We start from the raw sequence: 12257 nt of genomic DNA on the forward strand, positions 1-12257 counted from the left end.
AAGGGTGGTAGAGATGAACCAGGAAATTACAGATTGGTGAGTCTCATCTCAATGGTTGGGAAACTATTGGAGAAAATTCTGAAGGATTAATGCCCACTTGGAAAGGCATGGGTAATTAGGGATAGTCAGCATGGCTTTGTCAGAGGGAGGTCATGTCATCAAGTTTGCTAGAACTTTTTGAAAATGTGATCAAGTGTGTGGTTGAGATAAGTTCAATTGATGTAGTTTGTATGGATTTTAACAAAGCTTTTGACAAGGTCCCACGTGGGAGACTGGGAAGGTTGAAGCGCATGGAATGGAGGGAAACTTAGCAAGAAATATCAGAAACTGGTTGAGTAATAGAACACAAAGGTTAGTGGTAGAAGGCTGTCTGAGTGACTGGAGGCCAGTATGCAGCAGTGTACCATCAGAATCAGTACTGGGACCTTATTGCTTGTTATCTACATAAATGTACAGATGAAAATATGGGGGGAATGTTAAGCAAATTTGCAGAAAATACCAAGATTGGTGGAGTAGTTAATAGCAGCGAAGATGGCTGTAGGTTACAGGAAGACATAAGTGGATTGGTCAGATGGGCAGACCTGTGGCAGATGGTTTGTAACCCTAAAATTTGGGAGGTGATCTACTTTGGAAGAAGAAACAAGAAGAGGGAGTATTTAACGAATGGCAGGACACTGGGTAGCTTAGAGGAACAGAAGGATCTTGATGTAATTATTCACTGATCGCTGACGTCAGCACAGTATGTGAATAGGATAATTAAGACGGCGTATGGGGCACTTGCCTTAATCAGCCATAGCATAGAGTGTAAGAGCAAGAAGGTAATTTGGAGTTGTAAAGAATGTTGGTTACACCACAACTGTCAGAGCAGCACGGGGCCTCAGTGGTTAGCACTGTTGCCTCACAGCACTAGGGACCTGTGTTCGATTCCAGCCTCGGGCGATTGTCAGTGTGGAGTTTGCACATTCTCCCCGTGTCTGCGTGGGTTTCCTCCAGGTGCTCTGGTTTCCTCCCACAGTCCAATGATGTGCAGTTTAGGTGAATTGGCCATGATAAATTGCCCATAGTGTTCAGGGATGTGCATTAGTCAGGTGTAAATACAGGGTAGGGGAATGGGTCTGGGTGGGCTGCGTCAGTGTGGATTTGTTGGGCCGAAGGGCCTGTTAGCACACTGTAGGGATTCTATTCTATGAAGTACTGTGTGCAGTTCTGGTCACCTCGCAACAGGAAGGAAGGATGTGATAGCACTAGAGGGGGTACAGAGAAGGTTCACCAGGTTGTTGCCTGGGATGGATGAACTATAAGAAAAGGTGAGATAGGCTTGGATTGTTTTCTTTAGAGCAGAGAAGGCTGAGAGGGAACATGATTTTGGTGTATAAGGTTATGAGGGGTATGGACGGGATGAATAGAGAGCAGCTGTTCCCCTTGTTTGAGGCGTCAATCACTAGACAGGGTAGGGAGCTGGAGATTCAGAGGAGATTTGGGGAAAACTTTTTCACTCAGCAGATGGTATGAATCTGGAATGCACTGCCGCAGAAACTACTGCAGGCCAGCAACCTTTAAAAAGTATTTAGACGAACACTTCAAATATCATAACATTCAAGGATATGAGACAGGCGAAGGAAATTTGGATTAGTGCGCTTTTATTGGTAGTTATGTTGGTGCAGGCTCAATGGGCCAAAGGGCCTTTTCTGCACTGTATGACTCTATGAATCCATCAGCAGGTATGCACTACTATCTCATACAATATGCTAACTGTGATGGGACCATCTGAGGAAAATTCCATTTTACAAAAGCCACAGCCACCAGAAGAGAAAAAAGAAGAAAACCATCCAAGTAGAAAATTGTGAGAGCTGTAGAATAAAACATAACTTTAAAAGCACACACAACCACAGAGCTTAAGTAAATACAGCAATCTCCAGATAAAAATCTGCAGAATTGATAGCACACTAAACCTGCTAGGAGAAGTGCAAAACAACTCGAACTTGTGACAAGTACTGGAAAGTACTTTTGTATTATTATTGACTATAGAAAGTTTCAGCAAAGAGTGGTCAATAGCAGGCACCCAATGTAAGAAAGCATCCTCACAGTGAAATTCTTTCATTCAAGAAAAAGTTCTAGGCTGTTACAGTCCCAGAGAGAGCACCAAATATATGTCACAATCTGGCTATGGACCAGCAGCTTCTATTTTTAAAATAGACAAAATATTCAATCCCAGGGACTCACTAAGAGAGTCAAGCCACAAGTTTCCATGGTTTTGACCAGAAACATTAAACTTTACTATCCAATATTCCAATGGCAAAACAATCTAACAATACACATAGAAAATATTTTTAATGTGTAGAAAACACGGCTAATAGGCTGAAGTTGAACTCCCACACCAGACATCAAATAACAATGCTATCTAGACAGATGCCACAGATTTTTCAGCAACTTTGTGAAGATATTAATGACACAATGGGTCAGTAAATCTAATCAAATTTCACAAGGGATCACAATTCTTCGTTTTTGCTAATTTGACTTTCAATCTTCTTCCTGAGAACCACTCAATCATTCATTGCCTCAATAATTGCTCCCATACTGATTGCTCACCCTCCCTTCTTAGGTCTACACTCCTGGGTCAATGAAACTATACACTAGTTCTTCACTGCCAGATAGCCTCACTCAGGCAGCCCTGCCCCTGGCTAATTCTCTTCTTGCTCGGTTGCATCATGTAAATAGTTCTTGTGAGCTTTTCAACTCTCATTCTCTTGGTTCCAAGCATTAATGTTTGCAATCTTCCTCTGCACTTCTCACAGCTTCTGCCAAAACAGACCCAGCAATGTTCCGAATTTCTCCACACGCTAGGGCATATTCTGAGTCCTGATACTGACAATTATCTGCCTATTAAATCCTAGAACTCCTACCAGAGTTCTAACAACATACTAATTCTTGATTCTCCTTAGAGTCCCCTCCACAGATGATGTGTAGTCCTGCTGCCGCTCCAGCATTAGAGTTAACTGGATCATTCCTAACATTGACTCTGCTTATGTCCTTCTTTCACATTTTCTCTCACTTTGAGCTTTGTTCGGTGATGCTAAACTGTCCCAAGTGACCTTTTGATCTTTTCAAAGCCTGCCCCCTTATTCCCAAGTAGAGTTGAATGTAAAAATATGTTGAAACAAGCAGAGATAGCAGTATCGACGTGACTGTATCCTGAAGGTTCCATGCTCACAGAATGCTGAAAATGGAATTTAGAGCTAGTTGTAAAACATACCTTTGCGAAAAGTGACACATTCAGAAAATTGTTAAATCAGCAGTATCATTTGACCAATTCGAGAAAAAAAAACTGAAAGCAGAAGAAATTATTTAAAAAATCACTGCTATATGTGACAAGGAGTTATTGTAAAGGTGACAATGACATTTATTCAATTTAAGATGGTACAAATCTAACAGGATAAAAACAAAAAAAATATAAATCATTCCTTTGTCAAAAAGGGTATGAAACTCCTAAGAGATTGAAGAAATGACACAATTAAGAGTATGTTCCTATGTTTTTGAAAAGTAGTTAAAAAGTCTTCATTTTAAAATATTTCAAAATCTTAAAACACTCAAAAAAGACTTCTCTGCAAAAATAGCAGAATAATGAAACATATCAAAGAAATGTTGTGAGTTCAATTAACAGATATACTATATCAACTTTCTGAAGAAGAAAATAATATGATAGAAGTAAAGAAATATTAATTAGTACAGTAATAATTCTTAATTGCAAAGTTTTATTCAGAATTCATCTTCATTTTTTGGGAATATAAAAAATTATAATAGTTAAACACTGTTGAAGAATTTTCAACATTTAATGTAATTGAAAATATTATACAATTTAGAACTCAATAGCAAAACCAGCTACAACTAATATAAATGCTAAACTTCTTCTATAGTTTTCAAATAAATAATTTTAATTAAAGAATGAAATCTGTTGAATAAGAAGTAACAACAGTTAAATACAGTGACAATGGGGACATATATTTCCAAGTGGATTTAAAATTCAGTAGATTAAGGTCAGATAAAGGAACACAGAAAATAGGAGGCGAAGTAGGCAATTTGGCTCTTTTAGCCTGCTCCACCATACTATATGATCATAGCTGATCATCCATCTCAGTATCTTATTCCTGCATTTGCCCCATACCCTTTGATCCCTTTAGCACTAAGAACTTTATCTAGCTCCTTCTTGAAAACATTCAATGTTTTGGCCTCAACTGCTTTTTGTGGCAGAGAACTCCACTCTCTGGGTGAAGAAAATTGTCCTCATTGCTGTCCTATAAGGTTTATTCCATTTCAATGTATAAGTTAACCTGCTGAGCTTGAAGGTTTGTTTTCAGTCGTTTTGTCACCATAATCTCATCCTTTCTAACAGCACTTAAAAATTCAAGAGAATTAAATAGGACAGACTTCCAAAACATGAAACCAGATGGTTCCAACACACCACACTTCTATGGATTATCAAAAAAAATATACAAACCTGCTCCCCCCCCCTCAGACCCATAGTCTCCCTACCTGGTACACCAACATACAAACTAGCCAAAGAACTCCAACAAAAACTAAAACACTTAATTCACGCGACTGCATTCACTCCACCCAAGAATTCCTGAACACTATCAAAGACGCCAAGATAGAAGAGGACGCAGTAATGGGCCCCTTTGACGTGAGAGCCCTTTTCTCATCAATTAATATCAACCTGGCCAAAGAAACACTGGCATCACTAGTAGGAAAGCCAGGACCACAAATACCAGACAGCACCAACTTCATCAGCAAAGACAACATCCTCAAACTAGTGGATCTGTGCCTCACCACCCACTTCACATTCAATAACAAAACCTAGAAACAAGCCAATGGAACATCCATGGGATCACCAATATCAGGTCTTATAGCAGAAGCAATAATGCAGAGACTTGCTCTCCCATCTATCCAACCCAAACTTTGGATCTGCTACATAGATGACACCTTCATCATCACAAAACGGAACAAATTAGAGGAAATATGCGACACCATCAACAATATCCTGACAGGCATAAAATTCACAAAAGATGAGGAGAACAACAACACACTCCTATTCCTAGGTATGACAGTTGAACATACAGTTAACCGAGAGCTTCAAACCAGCGTCTACAGAAAAACAACAAACACAGACTAAATCTTAACTTCAGAAGCAATCATCCCAACACCAAACATAGCTGTATCAAGACATTATTTCAATGAGCTACATCACACTGCAGAACCCAAGAACTACAAAAAGCAAAAGAAAAAATCTATACAATGTTTTCAAGAAAAACAGGTACTGAAGAAACACAATCTGCCGATTCCTCAGAAACAAACCCAAACAATCAGACACAACGCAACCAAAAACTATAGCCATATTACCTTACATTAAATACATATATGAAATGACTTCCAGATTACTCAGACCCCTTGGCATCATGGGAGCCCACAAACCTACCAAAACACTTAAACAGCGACTAATAAACCTAAAGGATCCATTAGATATTACCAGCAAAACTAATGACATTTAATAGATACCATGAGGAACTATAGAAAACACTATATTGGGCAAACTAGCAAGAAACTTGTCACCAGGATACATGAACACCAACTGGCCACCAAAAGATATGCCCCACTGTCACTAGTTTCTATACATACAGACAAAGAAGGACACCACTTTGACTGGGACAACACATATCCCAGGACAGGCGGAATAAAGACATACAAGAAAATTCTTAGCGGCATGGCATCAATAAACACATCGATTTAGACTGTATCTATTTTCCCTTGAAGAAAAGAACTGGAAATGACATCACCCACCTGAAGAAACCAAGACCTATAAATAGAGAAGCGGGACATACCACCAGCACTTCACCGGAGATTCTCACTGATGATGTTACCTAATCATGGTGACAAAATGTCTGAAATCAAAACTTCAAGTTCGCGAGCTAACTTACACACTTATCATCAACCTGAGCTACAAATCTTCTCAAAAATCACTTATTCCCTATCCTTAGACTGTGACCCCTGGTTTTGGATTTGCTGGTCATTTGGGACATCCTTCCTGCATCTTCCCTGTCTAGTCTTCTTAGAGTTTTATGAGATTCCCTGCTAATTCTTCAAAATTCGAGAGAAGATAGACCTAACCAATCCAATTTCTCTTCATATGTCAGTCTTGATATCCCAGAAATCAATCTGGTAAACCTTTGCTGTACTTCCTCCATAGCCAGAGCAACCTTCCTCAGATATGAGTTGGAGGAGCTGATGTTGGATTTGGGTGGATAAAGCTAAAAATCATACAATGCCTGGTTATAGGTGACAGTTTTTTTTTGGAAGCACGAGCTTTTGAAGTGCTGCTTCTTCAGCAGGTGATTGTGGAGCCGGATCATAAGACACAGAATTTGCAGCAAAAGGTTATTGTGCCATGCGGCTGAAATATATTAAACAAACTTAGATTAAGTCTATAATAATTTGGAATGGTTTTGCTACTTTCGATTTGTTAATATGTAAATCCTCAGATAAGAAGACTAAAACAGCACCCAATACTCTAGGTGTGGTTTTACCAAGGCCCTGTGTAATTGCAACAAGATATATAATCGCTGCTCCTGCCCTTGAATCCCCTCACTAGGAAGGCCAAAAGACTATTTGCCTTCTTCAACACCTCCTGCACTTTCTTGTTTACTTTCAGTGACTGGTGTACAAGGACACCAGTCACGTTACACCTCCCCTTTCCCAATCTATTGTCATTAAGATAATAATCTGCCTTCCTGTGATTTAAGCTGATAAAATCATGATGTTATCCAAAAGAACACGTTTGGGAATTAAAGGATCATATAAAAATCCACCTCATTATAACATCAAAAGAAGATCACTTTTATTCAGAAACATAAAGTATTTTCTCTGGCACGACTTGAGGAAGTAGAGATCCTCCAGGGGCGACAAATGTTCAATAACAACATTGATGTCAAAACACATCATCTGCAATAGGCCTCAGGGAATTGAAGATCCACCGAGTATAGAAACAGACTGCACCTAAATGTGTCATTGTCAAACATCAGGCATCCAATTTAACCATGTTGTCAGACATTTATAAAGTCAAAGACTTGGGGAAGGGGTGGATATAGGACAGAGATAAACTATTTATTTGAAACAAATGTGTAAATAATTTAATAGCCAGTGCTGAGGGGTGTGGGGATCGTGGGGAAGTTGTATAAGAAATTAAATCACAAGGTAAACTCAACACACAATGATGTAAAGAACTGTTGCTAGGAGGAGTTAACCAATGTTCCAGGATATGTAGTTCGATAAAGCTAATAGTAGTGTTTAATTAGTCTTAATTTTAGCCTGATGTCTCACAAAAGGCCATCCTGGAGTTCAGACATAATATAACTAGATTACTACCATCTAATAAATCTGTTCCATTTGTCAAGTCTGAGCCTCCCTTCAGCCAATTACTTTATATGGCACTCTTCCCCGATTGGTATCAGTAAGTTTGACTATTACCAATAAGAAAGATTGGCTGGCAGTGAATTTCCAAGGCATCTCAGATTGTTCTGCTGGGCTGGATGACAACATGCAAACAATGGTGCAGATTTAAATGATATAAATGATGTTTGCTAAACTGAGTTGAACTTGGCTCTGGGTTAGTACCTTAATCACATTAAACTAATCATATTGACACCAGTCAAATGAAAGTACTGTCTGATGGACTGTGCAAAGTTAAATATTTAAACAAGGCTCAAAAGGGGGAAAATGAATGCAAATAATGTGCAATTCACGGTACTTAAAAAGAGCAAAAACCTAATTTGTTGGAACAGATAATTAGATCATTTGTTTATTATGCTCACTATTGATAAGATGACAAATGAGAAAAGTCAGCCTTAAATATAATTGATTTCTTCTCCCCAGACATTCAGGATTTGATTCTCGTAATATACTTCCAAATCCTGGTACCTATCAAGTATAATGATAACGTGATTCTGAATTCCTCTTTAGCCTGAAAGGAGTTTTGTTCATTAATTAACTTTCCTTCACAAAATCACAGAGGTTTTGCTATCCAGAAGGAGGCCATTCAGCCCATCATTTCTGCACCTCTTATGTCAATCTCCTGCCTTTTTCCTACACCTTGATTCTGTCTAAATAATCATCCAATGGCCTCTGAATGCCTCAAATGAACCTGTCTCCACTAAAATTCCAGTGCATTTCATACCATGACAACTCACTGTGTGAAAATGTTTTATTTTCACCTCATATCTGTTTCTTTTGCAAAACACTTTAAAACAGTGCCATTTGGTTCTTAATTTGTTTATGAGAGGGAAAAGTTTTTCCTTAGTTACTCTGTCTAAGCCCCTCATGATTTTGAAAACTTCTCTTCTCAGCCTGCTCTTCTTCAAAGTCCCAGCTTCATGACCATTTCTTCATAATTGGAATATTTCATCTCTGGAAACATTCTTGTACACCACTTCTGCAATCTTTCCTATGCATTCACAATCCTTCTTAATCTTCCCGTTGCCTAGAACTATGCACAATGCTCCTACTGCGGTCTAACCGTGATCTTACATAAGTTCATCTTGCAACTATTGACAGTTTATCCAATGACTTCTTTTTGTCCGTTTACAACTAGGGACTGAGGTTCCTCCTCCATCACCATGACTTGGGTAGCATCTGCCTCGTCAATGCAAAGTACTCATGTAAACTGTTAATCATGTCTCATGTGTATAAGTGTAAATCCCCTTTATCATCCCTACACCATCTTTTACCATCCTTTTACTATTGTTCTGCTTATAGAAGCCCTTGGGATTTCCTTTAAGGCTAGTTGCCAGCCTTTTTCCATCATCTGTCTTTGATTCTTGTATTTGCTATTTTACCTCCCTTCTGAACCTTCTCTATTCAGCTTGATTCTTAATTGGTTTTAATAATTACCTCCTATCACAAGCACATTTTTTTCTTCTTACACTGGTTTCTGACTCTTATGCCATAAAGGGCGCTCTGGACTCATTTGACCTATCTTCCCCTTTTCATACATGACTGTGCCCAAACCATCTCCTTTTTGAGGGCAGCCTATTGTTCAGTTTTTTGCTTTACCCACCAACATTTGGTTGCAGTCTATTCAGCTCAGTGCAGCTCTTGCCCCATTGAAGTCTGATCTCTGCCAGATAGTTATTCATACTCTAGATTAGCCAAGATCATTTTCTATAGTCATCCTAAACCTTATGATACAATGATCACTGTCCCTAAATGTTGATCAATTGTTTGTTGATCTGCTTGAACCAGCTAATTCCAAAGAGTCAGGTCTAGCAGTGCCCTTTTGAAATTCTCCTTAACAAAATTTAGGAAAGCTTGTCTGTCACTGCGTCTTATATTAACACTATCGCAGTCAATATATTGGTAATTAATATCCCCTACTATACCACTCTATGATATTTATATCCCTCTATCCATAAGAACATAAGAAATAGCAGGTTAAATAGGATACTTGTGCCCTCAGGCCTGTCTCATGTAATTCGTCCAGACAGGCAAGATTACATTAAAAAAAAACACATACTGAGTATGAATTTGCTCAAATTTTATTTTGTACTCACCAAAAGATTTTATGAAAGCCAAAAATTTTTGATACCATATAAAATTGTGACCTCAAAGTTGAGGTTATCATGTAGATTTAGAGCTGAAATATAACTACAGTCAGTCCAGTCAGTTGGTGGGGATTGTTGCTTTTGATGATAGGGAGGTTACCATCAGTGGTTTTAGAAGTATACTGTAGTTTATGTTGGTGACAAGTTCCTTAATGGTTGTTGTGTGGATTTACCAGCTCATTATCCTGTAGGAACTGTTGCTCATGATGAAGGTTGTTGCCACATTTCTTTTAGTGTGGGCCACTGCAGGATCTGCTTGGTCTACTGTGGCAGAGGGAGCCCATTTCTTGGTCTAACTAAAAGAGTCCTCTTGTTAGTAAGATACAGTTTATCACATGTTAGCAGCTAGTCAAAGGTTATATTGATGTGATGAATATTGTTACAACGACTTTGAGGAAGACTAGACATTAAGTCTCTCTCCTTTGAGATCCTAAGCTGTTCTTTCCACAAGTCCATTTAGCATAATCATAGTGGGCGATGCTTATGACGCACTTCATATTGAGGCCCAAATACAGCAGTTGTCTTTTATTTCTTTATAGAGAAGGTGAGGACTGCAGATGCTGGAGATCAGAGTCAAAAAGTGTGGCACTCAGCAGCATCCTAGGAGCAGGAGAGTCGATGTTTCGGACATAAGGCCTTCATCAGGAATGTCAGACTCTGGATGTGGCAAGCATGTTCCCTGGTGGTAACTGAAAATTATGAGGAAGAGGTTGTATTTTGAGACTAAATGTGTGATGAGTTGTGTTGATGAGGGAGTTATTAAAACCAAATCTGTCATTAAATTTGGGATATTTATTGCATATAATTGTGTGGTGAGGTGTATACTTCTAGTTATTTATTGTGGCAATGGGGAAAATGCAATGTGATTTGGGGAGTAAATTTTAACTTTATCAAAGTTTATGGAAAAGCCATCACATTACAAAATTTGAAATGATTTGGAAAAAACACTTGCAAGGGAATAATGTAGTGACTACACTGTTTAACCAGTAAAGACAAAGAATTCATGGCTGAACAGTATAGACAATGGACACAAGAAATATTGTAATTTAAAAAAATCTTAGGCATGAGCACATCTGTGGTTCTGAGGAGAAAAACTGTAAAGTATTGTAAGCTGGGCTAAATGCTAAATGTTCCTAATGTTATGATGTTTATAATGAATGCATCCAATGCAATGTCTGTGCTAACATGACTGATGTATAGGATTAAGGTCTTCTGCAGCTCGATAATTTTTTGCATTCGTATCATCCAATAATAGGAAGTGTGCTGCTTCTTTTATTCATACTTATACCACTAGTGACACAACCAGCAAGCTGCAATAACATATTGAATCTCACAGAGCGAAAATCACTGTTGCTATGCACACTATCTCAGGGGTATAATTATAGATAATAGGCACCCAGGAGAAAGCACAGATGTACCAATTACTCCAATATAGTCATGTTGTTTCCTTTATGTATGTAAGATGCATTAGATTTATATGCTGCTTATTTAGTTTTGACTGAAAAACATAAAACAAGTTTGTTTTGTTGTTTTTCTATTATTTTCTTTACTGTATAATTTAATTTGAGAAGCAAATATAAAATTCAAATGCTGCATTCAATAATTATTAAAACAAAATGTTCTGGCCTATTTCTGGGAACCAGTACTTAAAACTCTAATGGTATTATTGCCAGAATCTGCTATTACGTCTCCATTAAGAACTCCAATTATAAATAGAATGTTAAATATTTGTAGTTTGTCCAAATAAAATCTATCACACTCGGTATCAAGTCATATTTTCTTTGCGTAAACTTTGCTCTTTATAATCTGAAGTTAATTCACCAAAGCAATCTTCTAAAATGGTCTGTTTTTTTAACATTCTCATATATCACAGATTTCAATTAGAATAAAAGGTTTCTTTGAGTCTGGAGGACATTTCCTTTGTTATGGTGCATTTCCACAGACTATGATAGTGAAGTATTCCAGGTGGAAATGATAATTCGATTTTGAAAAAGTTGAAGGATACCCGGCATTGGCAGCACTGGTGAGGGTCTTCACTGCCGTCCCAGTTATTCCCAGAGAGGCCAGGGAGCTGAGTTTAAGGAAATTGATCCTGCTGGAAAGACTGAGTTTGTGAAAATCAGTGAGGTCAATTTTCTGCTTATTAGAATGTGTTCATAGTGTGCTTTTCCAGATGTACTCCAGGTCATCATCAGCACCCTTACAGAGGCGCATGAGAGCATGGGTCTCACCCTCAACATTCACAAGACAAAGGTCCTCCACCTGCCATTCTGGAACCAATCCCCAATAATCAAGGACCATGGGGAGACCTTAAAGAACATTGACCACTTCCAATACCGAGGGAGTATCCTGTCGGCTATTGATGAAGAGATCCAGCATGGCCTCCAGTGTGCTAGTACAGCCTTCACTCGCCTGAGGAAAAGGGTACTCGAGAACAACAACTTCAGATCTGACACCAAGATCATGGTGCATAGAGTTATCATGGGTCCTGCCATCCTATATGGCTCTGAGACATGGACTGTCTTTACATCAGACAGCTCAAGGCACTGGAGCAGTATCACCAGCTCTGCCTGCGCAAGATCCTGTAAATCCGCTAGGAAGAAAAATGTACCA

Source organism: Chiloscyllium punctatum, chromosome 1, assembly GCF_047496795.1.
Source record: "Chiloscyllium punctatum isolate Juve2018m chromosome 1, sChiPun1.3, whole genome shotgun sequence".
In the NCBI taxonomy this organism is placed as follows: Eukaryota; Metazoa; Chordata; class Chondrichthyes; order Orectolobiformes; family Hemiscylliidae; genus Chiloscyllium; species Chiloscyllium punctatum.